Raw genomic sequence first — 12,685 nt, forward strand, 5'->3', positions numbered from 1 at the left:
ACAACCAGCTGGTGAATGAAATCACAAACTTCGCCAACTTCAAGGAGAATCACTGTGTGCAACCTGGAATAGATTCCAAGAACTCCTCCGGAAGTGTCCGCACTATGAAGGAGACGATGACAGAAATGTGGCAATATTCTTTAATGGCATCTCTCCTGAAACAAGGTTGGTGATTAATAGTGCAGCTGAGGTTCTATTCGGCAAAGTACTTCTGAACAAGCCATTGATTTGATAAAGAAGCTGGCAAGGAATGAGAATGAGAGTATACCAGCTCAATTAAAAAGAGGAGTGATAAAGCTGGAAAGCAATGATGCTATGCTTGCTGAACAAAAGTTGTTGTCCAAAAAGTTTGACAGCTTGAATGAAAAGTTTGAGAAAATGCAAGTGTCCAAGGTTCAATCAACTTCTGTGGTTTGTGAATATTGTAAGGAAGCTCATGAGTCTAATGAGTGTCCTACTCTCATGGGTGATAATCCACAGCAGTTGCAAGTAAATGGGGTTTGGTATGAACAGAAGCCCCAACAAATTTTTTCAAGAAATCAGAAATTTTCTTCTGGAAGTAATTTTCAGAAGAGAGGTCAAGGAGGTGGTCTTGACTACAGTTCTAACAATTATCTGCAACCTCCTCCTGTTCCACAGAAGGAACTTTCTGATTTGGAGAAGTTAATTGGACAAATGGCTCAAAATTGGCCAGCTGGCCAAGTAAGTTGCTGATAGAACTCCAGGTAGTTTCCCTAGTAACACCGTCACCAATCCAAGGGAGGATTGTATGTTTGTCACCACTAGAAGTGGCAAAGTGGTGGTTGCTCCAGAAAAGCCGAGCATAAATGTGGAAGCTGAGAAGAAGCTAGATACTGCAGGTGAGCCCGTAAAAGAAAAAGAAAGTGAAAAACCTGCTGAAGTGGAGAAGCCAATTGAAAAGAAGAAGTTTGAGCTGAGTCTTGAATATGTTAGAAACATGGCACCCTATCCTGAAAGGTTCAAGAAGGATGCTCAGAAGCAACAGTATGCCAGGTTCCTTGACATATTCAAAAAGCTTCACATAAATCTTCCATTTGCTGAAGCCTTGGCTTGCATGCCTAATTATGCCAAGTTCATGAAGGACTTGTTATCAAGAAAGCATAAGCTGCAGGATTGCCAAACTGTAACACTCACTGAGGAGTGTAGTGCCATTATACAGAAGAAGTTCCCACCCAAACTCAGTGATCCAGGGAGTTTCAAAATCCCTATTGAAATTGGGGACACAAAAATTGGCAGAGCAATATGCGATCTTGGGGCTACCATTAATTTGATGCCCCTTTTTGTTTGTAAATCTTTGGGGATCACCGAGTTGAAATCCACTTTGGCATCTCTTCAGCTTGCTGATAAGTCTTTGAGGAAGCCTAGTGGTATTATTGAAGATGTTCTTGTAAAGGTGGACAAGTTCATCTTTCCTGCTGATTTTGTAGTGTTGGACATGGAAGGGGGAGCTGAGATGCCTCTTTTGTTAGGTAGACCTTTCTTGGCCACTGCTCGGGCACTAATTGATGTTGAAAACAGGAAGCTTGAGCTAAGGATGAATGATGAGACCGTTACCATCAACGTCTTTGATTCTCTAAAACAGTCTTCTCACAAAGATGATTGTTTTAGTCTTGAAGTAAAGGAAAAACAAAGTGTAGCGAATGATGCCAAGGAAGATGGTGCTATGAAGATGGATTGGAAGGAGCTTTTTCAACCTCAGAAAAATGTCTTCTTGAGTAATAAGGAGGCGGTGATTGAAGCATTGAAGGAAGAGGAAACTGAATTGAAAAATAAAGATCCCTTTTCCTATACCAACAAAATTCTCAATGAGGATGATGACAAACCTGGGAGGAAATCCAAAAGGAGGCGTCATCCTATGCTGAAGAAGGTACTGAGAAAGGAAGTGGTGAAACTCTTTGATACAAGTTGCAAAAGACATCAGGAGCTGAAGTTTGACAAGAGACACCGAGACTCTATCTCTCGGAAAAATCAAAATTTCAAAGAGTTCTTAACATGGCTCCATGGTTTGGAGCAAATCTGGGAATGGTGGTCTCATACACCAAGGCAACCAGTACCACCAGACCTTCCATTTGCTGAATCATCCCACGCTGCTGAGGGGGATGACATGGAGGGTTGAGTTTATCTCTTTGCTAATGGAGATCTTGTATATTAGTTTATTTTTCTGTTTCGTATTTTTCTTTTAGTTACTTTGTGTTAGTATATCTTTCTCTTATGTTTTAATGTGCGCATTATAGTTTCTTCTATATGCCACTGTTTGTTCTATTGTGCAGGTTTTTCTTCTTTCTCGTGGTTTAATTATTGCTGAGGACAACAATTCTCTAAATCTGGGAATGGTAGGCTTGCACCTGAGAACTGCTGCAATTCTTCTATCAGGGGAGATATTCTAACTCTTTTAATTTTCTTAGTTATTTTTATAGTATTTTGTGTGCTATATATATAAAAAAAAAATTTGAACATGTTTTCTGAGCAAGTCCCAGGTTTAGATATGCTTTCCTTAGTTAATTTGCCTGATTCATCCTAGGGATCATGTTTTGTATGAACTTCTGGCATAATATTGTATTGGCATGAGTAGATTTCATGATTGCTCGTTTGTTTGAATTTTGTGCTTGAATGATTAATGATGCCTGATGTTCTTTTGGAAGTCTAGCTTGACATCATAGCTGATGAGGTTTTGTGCTTAAACACTTATTTTATTCTGAGAGACCTCACTGTGATAGCATTCTAGAACTTGCTCTGTTTCTCTGTTATGCATGTATTGATTGATATGATAAAGACATTTTGTCCTTGTTAGCTATTGGCCAAAAATAACCCACCTGTATGAATTTTTCCATTGTTAACCCCTTTGAGCCTGAGCCTTTTTGTTCATAATTCCTGATTGATAGTTTAGCCTATATCCATGTGACTTACCTTAATTGAGATTGAATTACTGATATGTTGAAAATAAAACAAAGAAATTAAGGTGAGCTCCACAAAGGTCAAGTAATTAGGGGAGGTAAAATTTCATCTGAGCCCTTAAAACAAAAGGGAGAAAAAGAAAAAAGAAAAGAAAAAGCAAGAAAAAGAAAAAGGGTGAATGTAAAGAAATGGTGGCTGAAAGGAATTAATTCCCGAAATTCTGTGGGAATGTTAGTGGAGCAAAATCATTGAGTTGAATGTGTTAAAAATGAAATAATATCAGTTTTTCAATCTCAGTGTTTGTTGAGCTACTTTCCATATATTCCTACCCATTAAACCCGGCCAAGTTACAACCTGTGAAGTCCTTTTGATCAATTATGCATGTGTTAATGTTCCTCATCTTTAGGAACTTGAGAATATGATCAAGCTTATGGTAATGATATTGCTGTGATGGATTGAGTGTTTGTTACTCCCTTAAACACTTGAGTGCTGAGCGTTATATGATTATCTTAGTGAGGGGTGTTCAAGCTAGATTCTGACATGTTCATGAGAATAAAAGGCATTGTTAGGAGTTCTTTACATTGATTCATTCATGCTTAGCATAGGGATCTCTTGATTGTCTGTATGATGTTGTGTTGGAATAATTAATTGTTTCCTGGATTGAGTCTTGTACATTGCTGAAGACAGCAACATTTAAATCTGGGAATGATTTGATGTGCCTCTGGCAAGTGTGTTTTTCTGTGTTAAAATTGATAAGAATTGAGTCATAAGAGAGCAATTTAAATGACATATTTGCTAATTATATTGATTCTTTCTTCTCAATTATACTTTTCACTTATTGGTTGTGTTTTTACAGGAAAAAGAAGTAAAAATTATAAAAGCCTGTTGACACAAACCAGCGCCGGATTGGAAAGGTTACACAGTACAAAAGACAGAAACTTGGCGCAAGTTGGCACCAAAATGGCGCAGACCCGCGCCAGATCACGGAAACTACAACAGAGAATTTCCAGCGGCGCATCATGGCACCAAAGTGGCGCCAATTGGCACCACATGCATTAATATTACATGGCGCCACTAGGCACCCAACAAGAAGAATTCTTGGCGCCACTAGGCGCCCAAAGCAAAGGAAATTGGCGCCAAGTGGCGCCCAAAAGGTGAAGGATGGCGCCAACTGGCGCCATGTCATGAAGACCCGGTTCTGACTTTTCGTATTCGAGGCAGCAAGTTGGCGAAAACGTGCGCCAAACCGGCGCCAACTGGCGCCGGGTTGCGAGAAAATAACACCGTCTTTCCGCAGGGGTATTTTTGGAAGAAGAAAAAAATAAGTTTATAAATAGGATCCTTGTGCTAGACCTAGATCATCTCATTCCAGTCAGAGGAGGCCGACGGCAGAGCTCAGAAGGACTCTTCTACATTTCTTCTTCTTCATCTATTTCTCTGTAATCTTATGCTTTTGAATATTGAATTATTTTTAGCCATGATTATGCTTGGCTAGTTTTCTTTTATTGTAGTTAGGGTCACGAGCCCTATGTGAACCCTTGTTACGATGGATTGATTTAGTTTTATTCATTTATATAATTATCTTTGTCTCTACCTTGTGCGTATTTTCTATTTCCTTTATTAGAACTGATCAATCTGATAGTTGAGAATAGTTTGAGGGTTAGAACCCTAGATAGGAATATTGGGGTTTTGATCTTGAAAGGGGGTAGGACAACAATTGGTATGCATGCTAGGAATAGATGTGTATTTAATTGCGGATGCTTAAATTATTGCGTTCATTGCTTAATACCATGAGGAACATTGCAAGGAATTGGGGTTTCAATTGGGGATTAAAGGGTTAACCTTACAAGGAATTGAGGGTTAACTAATAAATATTTTTAGATAATAATTTATCCGAGTAATTATATGAATAAATATTGTGAATCAATCCAAAGTAAGAAGTAGGGATCATAAGGTGAGTGCGCTCTAGCTACAATAGTTTTCTCATATTTTTAAAATCAATTCTCATTGTTACTATTTTATTTCTCTTAAATAAAAATATAAAAACAAGTCTTTATTTTTATTTCATATTGTTACTCAAATTCAATTCACAATTTTCCAAACAACAAACCGAGTTTTCCAACTTAAGGGGACTGGTTATTGTAGTACTTGGTTTACAATCCCTGTGGAGACGATACTTTACTTACTCATTATATTACTTGTGCGATCGGTATACTTGCCGGAGAGCATCAGTGATCTAGGGTGGATGCAAGTAGCATCTTGCACTATTTGTGGGTATTAGACGTATATAAATCCTGCATTTCTCTGGCCAGTAGAATAGTATTGATACACATGACATGATTATCTGTTGCATTGCACTGTTTTATAAATGATATTAATGAACTGCTTTTGAAACTTATATTGCACATGTAAGTGAGCTTAGAGTGGAAGATTCTTGAGGACCCCTTGTCTTACTGAGATTTCTGGTTTAGAGATCTCACCCCACGTTTGGGGAATTCTTATTTCAGGATCAGGTAGCTTGGGGGCTGATGCCACTGGCGGCAGGAGGCCGGAGCTTAGTTGATGATATTATTACTGTTTATATGCTGACCTGTATGGATGCTGGATTTGGATGCTTTTTGTGTTTTCTGCACTTATATTATTATGTTGCTGATGTTGAGACTTATGCTGGGCTTTGTTGCCTTATTTGGGTGAGCATGGGGTTTGTCAATGCCACTTGGTTGTTAGTACTTTTAGTTAGAGTTGTATAAACTTTTAGTTTGTCCGGTCTACGTGTTGTAGTTCTGTGACTAGAGACATACTTATATTATTTATGTTATGAGGTATTTTAGTTAGCTGTCTTTTTGCATTTACATACAGGCAATGTTTTATTAAATGGATAAGTAATCAAGTTGGTAATGATTGATGTCATCATAATTGAAAAGAAAAAGATATTCCGCATTTTTAATTAAGCGCAGCTTAATACGATGATATGATAACATTACCGGATATATACGGGGTGTTACATTTTATGGTATCAGAGCAAACAATGGTTCGATGGAAAAGCCTGTATGTATTGCATAACTTAAGATGTTTGGTTGTGTCTGTCTTGTGTGTTTGCTCCATTGAGTTTTATTATGATAATGCATATGTGATCACATTGCGTGGGCCTGATCAACTCGTATTTTGTGTAACTTGTGCAGAGTCATGGTAGGATCCAGGAGAACACGAGAGACTGTTGAGGGTCAACCCGACCCAATCCTTACTACATTGGCTGAGATGCAGGAGGCCACTAGATTGTCCAACGTGGCAATGATGGACGCTGCTAGAGAAGCGAACCAGAAGGCCACGCAGGATGCTCTTGAGGCAAATCGGATGGCGAACATGACCATGATGCGGGTTATGTTGGAGGAGATGAGGGCTGGTCCTGCTGTCAGTTCCCTCCGCCACCACCTCCACCGCCACCGCCTCCACCTAGTGTTCAGGATGAGAGCCTGAGTCATATTGATAGTGTTACTCATGTTACTGGTGAAAGTAAAATAGCCTTGAAGGCCGTAGCATGTGAGAGGGAAATTTTTTTTTTTCATATGCAGAATTACACATGCAATCAAGAATCATGCTTTATGGCATGTGATGTTACCTTTGTTTGTGAGTTCAAAACTCCAAGATGATCAATGTTAGGTTTGAAGGGTTCAAACCTTCTAACGTTGATCCACACCACCCACGTCAAGATGCAAGAACGCTTTCTTGAAAGCCACCAATTGACCACCACAGAGAGGCTTGTTATGCGCTCAATAGGTGAAGAAGGAGGCTAGGTATATGTGTTTAGAAGAGTGAAGTCTCCAGCATGAAAACTTCACAAGAGTGGGAATGGTATATAGAAGAATTGGCTAGGTTCTTTTGAAAAACCTTAAGGAGGAACTCACCAACTAGGCGCACAAGAGAGAGAGAGAATTAGTATATCAAATCAGAATTTTTACTTTACTTATAATGAAAGTGGCGCACAAGTGAGTGAGACAAAGGTGGAGTTGTTGCAATTCAAAAATCCCAACAACCTCCCCTTTGAATCCTCATAAGACTAGGTCTTTATCTAGTCAAAATTGTGAACCAATGGTCATCATATGACCACCAATTCATGCGCCCCTATTCAGCCCAAAAAGGGTCCAGATACATTTGAGCTGTTGCATTCAAGTTTGAACCAACTAGCTCACTGATTCTCTCAACAACCAAATCTGATTGGAGCTTGTTGGTTTGACAAGATGACAATCATCTCCCACCAAATGGCGCCCCAAATCAGCCCTTGGAGATCTCCATAGATCTTCTCTTGATACAAGGGATTTGTTCCAACAAGATCTCATCTTATCCTTTTATTATGAAACAACTTTTCATAGCCAATTCAAGTTCGAATTCAAACATTTAAATTCAAACGTTCAAACGTTTAAATTCTAAATTCAAATTCAAATTCAAATTTCAAATTCAAAATTCAAAATTCAAAATTCAAAATTCAAAATTCAAAATTCAAATTCAAAATTCAAAATTCAAAATTCAAAATTCAAAATTTAAATATTTGATAATTAATTTAACTAATTAAATTAATTAGTAATGTCTTGGACCATCCAAGCCCATTAACAATACCATGCGCCCTCTCCCTCTTAGGTGGGCTTCCAAACTTCATCTTGGGCTAATAACCATTGTTAGGCCCAATACCTTTAATGCTATATCATCATGACATTAAGGTGTTAGTGTGTGACCCATTAGGTCCAACATAGCCACTGACATAAATGGGCTCGGGCCCAACAAGCCCACAACCCATTTAATGACAACACAGAGCACTAGCAATGCTTTGTTGCCCATAGCTAGTTAGATTAATGACTTGATCATCCTATTACACATATTTGGTTGCTGTATGTATTTCTTTTCGTCTCGGCTACCTTCCCATAAAACCTAGGGTAAGGAAGCGTATCAACCCTTGCGGTTTAGGGTAAGCTTTATTCGAAATAGGGTATCTTCAATTTACTGACTCTAAAGGCATATCATCTCATGATCTTTTTTACTATGCATCGATTCCCGAGTCCCTGTAAATGTCATCCCAATTTCTCCGGTTTACAGATAACCTAATCTCTCACAGAGATTTGACGAATTCCTTCAGCTTATCACCCTAGCCCTTTGCTCTTTCAGGACAAGCCCAACAGTATACCTATGAGTCTCCATGTTTCAGGCAGACGAGGTATACAGTCAAAGCATGCCTTCTAGAACACAGTCTAGGTAATAACTTCTGGTCTAAGGAAAGACATACCCAAATATAAAGAGACTACTCTAATGATACTCTCTGTGAGATTTCCTTATAGAGTCTCTTTTGTGGGTCTGTTCAGTGCGAGCTATACCCTTATAGATCCACCCACGACTTTAGCTAAGACATCTCCATATCTGTAGCTCATGAGGTCTTTACCTTGCATCCGAATACAAGTAGATAAGTCGTGCTAGTCTTACCCGAGATCACTGATCCCCATTCTCAGTGTCTCTAGACTAGGAACATAAAATTAGGAATAAATATCCAGTATCCTTGAATCCTCATGATCGTGATCTCATCACAGATACTTAAGAGATACCTATTTTATTCCAAGGGGTTTATCCAGTTACTCATATAAAATATTAACAGTAATATTGAGACAAAATATGAAACAGGATAAATAGTGCTTTTATTTATTTGCGACAATACAAAGGTCCACATATGTCCTAATTTAATTAAAAGACTGTCTCTAGGACATCCATATACTAACAAGCTCCCACTTGGCCTAGAGCCAATCAGACCTAAGTCGTATACCCAAAGCCTCATAATGACTATCATGTTTTCTCTGAGAAACAGCCTTTGTCAGAGAATCAGCTAGGTTATCATCTGTGGGAATATAATCCATCTTTACATCCATCCTATCAATGATTTCTCTAATCAGGTGATATCTGCGGAGCACGTGCTTAGATCTTTGATGAGACCTAGGTTCCTTTGATTGCGCAATGGCTCTAGTGTTGTCGCAAAGCAACTGTATGTGCTCATCCACGCTTGGAACCACCCTAAGTTCAGATGTGAACTTCTTGATCCATACGGCCTCCTTAGCTGCTTTTGAAGCAGCTATATATTCAACTTCTGTCGTTGAATCTGCTGTTGTTTCCTGCTTGGAACTCTTCCAAGATACTGCCCCACCCTTTAAGGTGAATACGAACCCTGACTGTTACTTGCAGTCATCTTTGTCACTTTGAAAGCTGGCATCAGTGAACCCTTTCACTGTTAGCTCATCAACCCCACCATAGACCAGAAACGCATCCTTAGTTCTTCTTAAGTATTTAAGGATGGTCTTGATTGCTGTCCAGTGACCCTCTCCAGGGTCCGACTGGTATCTGCTCGTAATGCTCAAAGCATATGAGACATCTGGTCTCGTACATATCATGGCATACATGATGGATCCAATAGCCGAAGCGTATGGAATTCCACTCATGTGATCCTTGTCAGGCTGTGACTTAGGACACATAGCCTTTGAAAGATGTACCCCATGACTGACGGGAAGAAAACCCCTTTTCGACCCTTCCATGCTAAACCTCTTTAGCATCCTGTCAACATACGTGGATTGAGATAAACCCAGCAGCCTCTTGGATCTATCTCTATAGATCTTTATACCAAGTATAAAGGCCGCTTCTCCCAAATCCTTCATGGTGAAGCTTTTTGAAAGCCACTCTTTCGTTATTTTTTATGTGGGGATGTCATTTCCTATTAACAATATGTCATCTACATAAAGTACCAGGAAGACGACATTACTCCCACTAACCTTCTTGTAAACACAAGGTTCATCCTCGTTCTTGATAAAACCGTTACTCTTAACGACTTCATCAAAACGAATATTCCAACTCCTTGATGCTTGCTTTAGCCCATATATCGACCTTTGAAGTTTGCATACCATATGCTCTTGATCTTTGATTTCAAAGCCCTCAGGATGTGTCATGTACACTTCCTCCTTCAAGAACCCATTCAAGAAGGAGGTCTTGACATCCATTTGCCAAATTTCATAGTCGTGATATGCCGCTATTGCAAGCATGATCCTAATAGATTTAATCATGGAAACAGGTGAGAAAGTCTCATCATAGTCAACTCCTTGTTTTTGACGATACCCTTTCGCAACCAACCTAGCTTTGTAGGTCTGAACGTTGCCATCTGCATCAGTCTTTCTTTTAAAGACCCATTTGTTACCGATAGGAACTATTCCTTGCGGTTTAGGAACCAAGGTCCATACCTTGTTTTGATACATCGAATCCATTTCAGATTCCATGGCTTCAAGCAATCTAGAAGAGTCAACATCCTTGACTGCCTCTTTGTAGTTACTTGGTTCATCATCCTCGACAGTTTGCTGATTCTCAATCACAAACCCATACCTCTCAGGTGGATGGATGACCCTCGTTGACCTACAGAGTTGTGTGTTTACTTCTCCATTGGAGAACGTCGCCTGCGGAGCAGACTCGGGTTCCTCAATCTGTTCATATGATTCTTGAACTTCTTCAAGATCAATCTTACTCCCACTGGCTCCTTGAGAGATCAAATCCTTCTCAAGGAACTCAACATTCTTTGACACAAACACCTTGTGTTCATCCATGGAGTAAAAGTAGTATCCCTTAGTACCTTTGGGATACCCCACAAATAGACATTTAGTACTCTTAGCACTAAGCTTGTCTGATGCCAACGCTTTGACATAAGCTGGCGATCCCCATACCCTGAGGTAACTCAAGTTGGGTCTCTTACCATTCCATATCTCATATGGTGTGGTCTGAACAGATTTAGACGGTACCATATTTAGAAGGTATGCCGCTGTGTCTAAGGCATATCCCCAAAACGATTTTGGAAGTTGAGTCTCACTCATCATAGACCTGACCATGTCTAACAAGTTCCTTTTTCTCCTTTCGGAGACACCATTTTGGTGTGGTGTGTAAGATGCAGTAAACTGCGAGAGATGTCCATTTTCTCTCAGATAATCCTGAAACTCATAGCTCAGATATTCACCACCACGATCTGATCGTAATGTCTTAATCATCTTGCCACGCTGTTTCTCTACTTCATTCCTAAACTCCTTGAACTTTTCAAAGGCTTCGTATTTATATCTCATTAGGTACACGTACCCAAATCTTGATTTGTCATCAGTAAAGGTGATGAAATAGAAGTATCCTCCTCTAGCCTCTATAGACATTGGCCCACAAACATCAGTGTGAATGAGTTCTAATAACTCACTAGCCCTATGACTCTCAAGCCCTTTGGGCTTGTGACAAGTCATTTTTCCATCTAGACAAGATTCACATTGTCCATAGGATTCGAAATCCATGGAATCTAGGTATCCATTTGCATGCATCCTAGACAATCTTGTTTCATTTATGTACCCTAGTCTACAAAGCCAAAGATAAGATTGATTATCTATCCTAGGTCGTTTCACGGCTATATTGAGCACTTCAGTTCCCATTTCCAGAACATACAATCCATTTATTAAAGAAGCAGTACCATAAACAATATCATTCGAAATGATAAAAAATGTACCATTCTTAATACTAAAAGTAAAACCATCTTGTTCTAAAAAAGAAATAGAAATAATGTTTCTAGAAATGTTTGGAACATAAAGACAATTATTCAAATGCAATAAAAGGCCCGTAGGCAAAATAAGGTTGGCATCTCCAACAGAATGAGCAGCAACCCTTGCTCCATTGCCAACGCGGAGGTCCAGCTCGTTTCTCTCCAATCTCCTTGGGCTCCTAAGCACCTGCAACATATTGCAGATATGAGAACCATAACCGGTATCCAATACCCATGAGGTAGGATTAGCACAAGAATAATTTATCTCAATCATGAAAGTACCTGAGGTAGAAGCATCACCATGCTTCTTGTCCTTCACACTCTTCAGGTAGTCTGGACAATTCCTCTTCTAATGGCCTTTCTTGCCACAATGGAAGCACTCAGCATCGCTTTTGTCCTTGGATGCACTCTTACCATTCTTTTTGCCTTTCTTCTTCTTGGGTTTTCCTTTGGGTTTAAGGGAGTCTCCTTTCACAGGCCCCTTGCCCTTACCCTTTGCCTTGCTAGGCCCACCAATCAGAAGAGCATTTGTCCTATCCTTCTTGATAGACACTTCAGCAGTTGTTAACATGCTTAACAATTCAGGCAAGCTCACAAGCATCCCATGCATGTTGTAATTCATAATGAATTGACTAAAGGAACGTGGAAGCGAGGTCAGGACTAAGTCATTACTTAGCTCGACATCCATCACGAAGCCTAGATTTCCCAGCTTCTCAATGAGCCCGATCATCTTAAGAACATGACTGCTCACAAACATGTTCTCAGACATCTTGGATTAGAACAATTCTCTAGAGGCCTCATACCTCTCATGCCTGCCTTTAATGTCATACAACTCCTTGAGATGTAAGACAATAGAGGGAGCATCCATATGCTCATGCTGCTTTTGCAGTTCAGGCGACATGGATGCCAACATGATGCAGACAGTCAACACATTGTCATCCATGTGTTGTTTGTGGGCCTCGAAATCAAATTCCGCGAACCCATCTTCCCCTTCCCTAGGAGCTACGGGTAATGCAGCATCCAGGACATAAGCTAATTTTTCGGCCCTAAGAACAATTCTTAAGTTCCGATACCAGTCCATAAAGTTTGAACCGGTCAGTTTGTTCGTATCGAGTATTGAGCGCAGTGATAGTGGATTAGTCATACTAAAAACTGAAAAAGATGTAAAGATGATTTAATTAATATATTTAG

This window comes from Gastrolobium bilobum, unplaced genomic scaffold (genome assembly GCF_033153095.1).
Source record: "Gastrolobium bilobum isolate Gb01-03AN ecotype WA unplaced genomic scaffold, APGP_CSIRO_Gbil_v1 utg33396, whole genome shotgun sequence".
NCBI lineage: Eukaryota > Viridiplantae > Streptophyta > Magnoliopsida > Fabales > Fabaceae > Gastrolobium > Gastrolobium bilobum.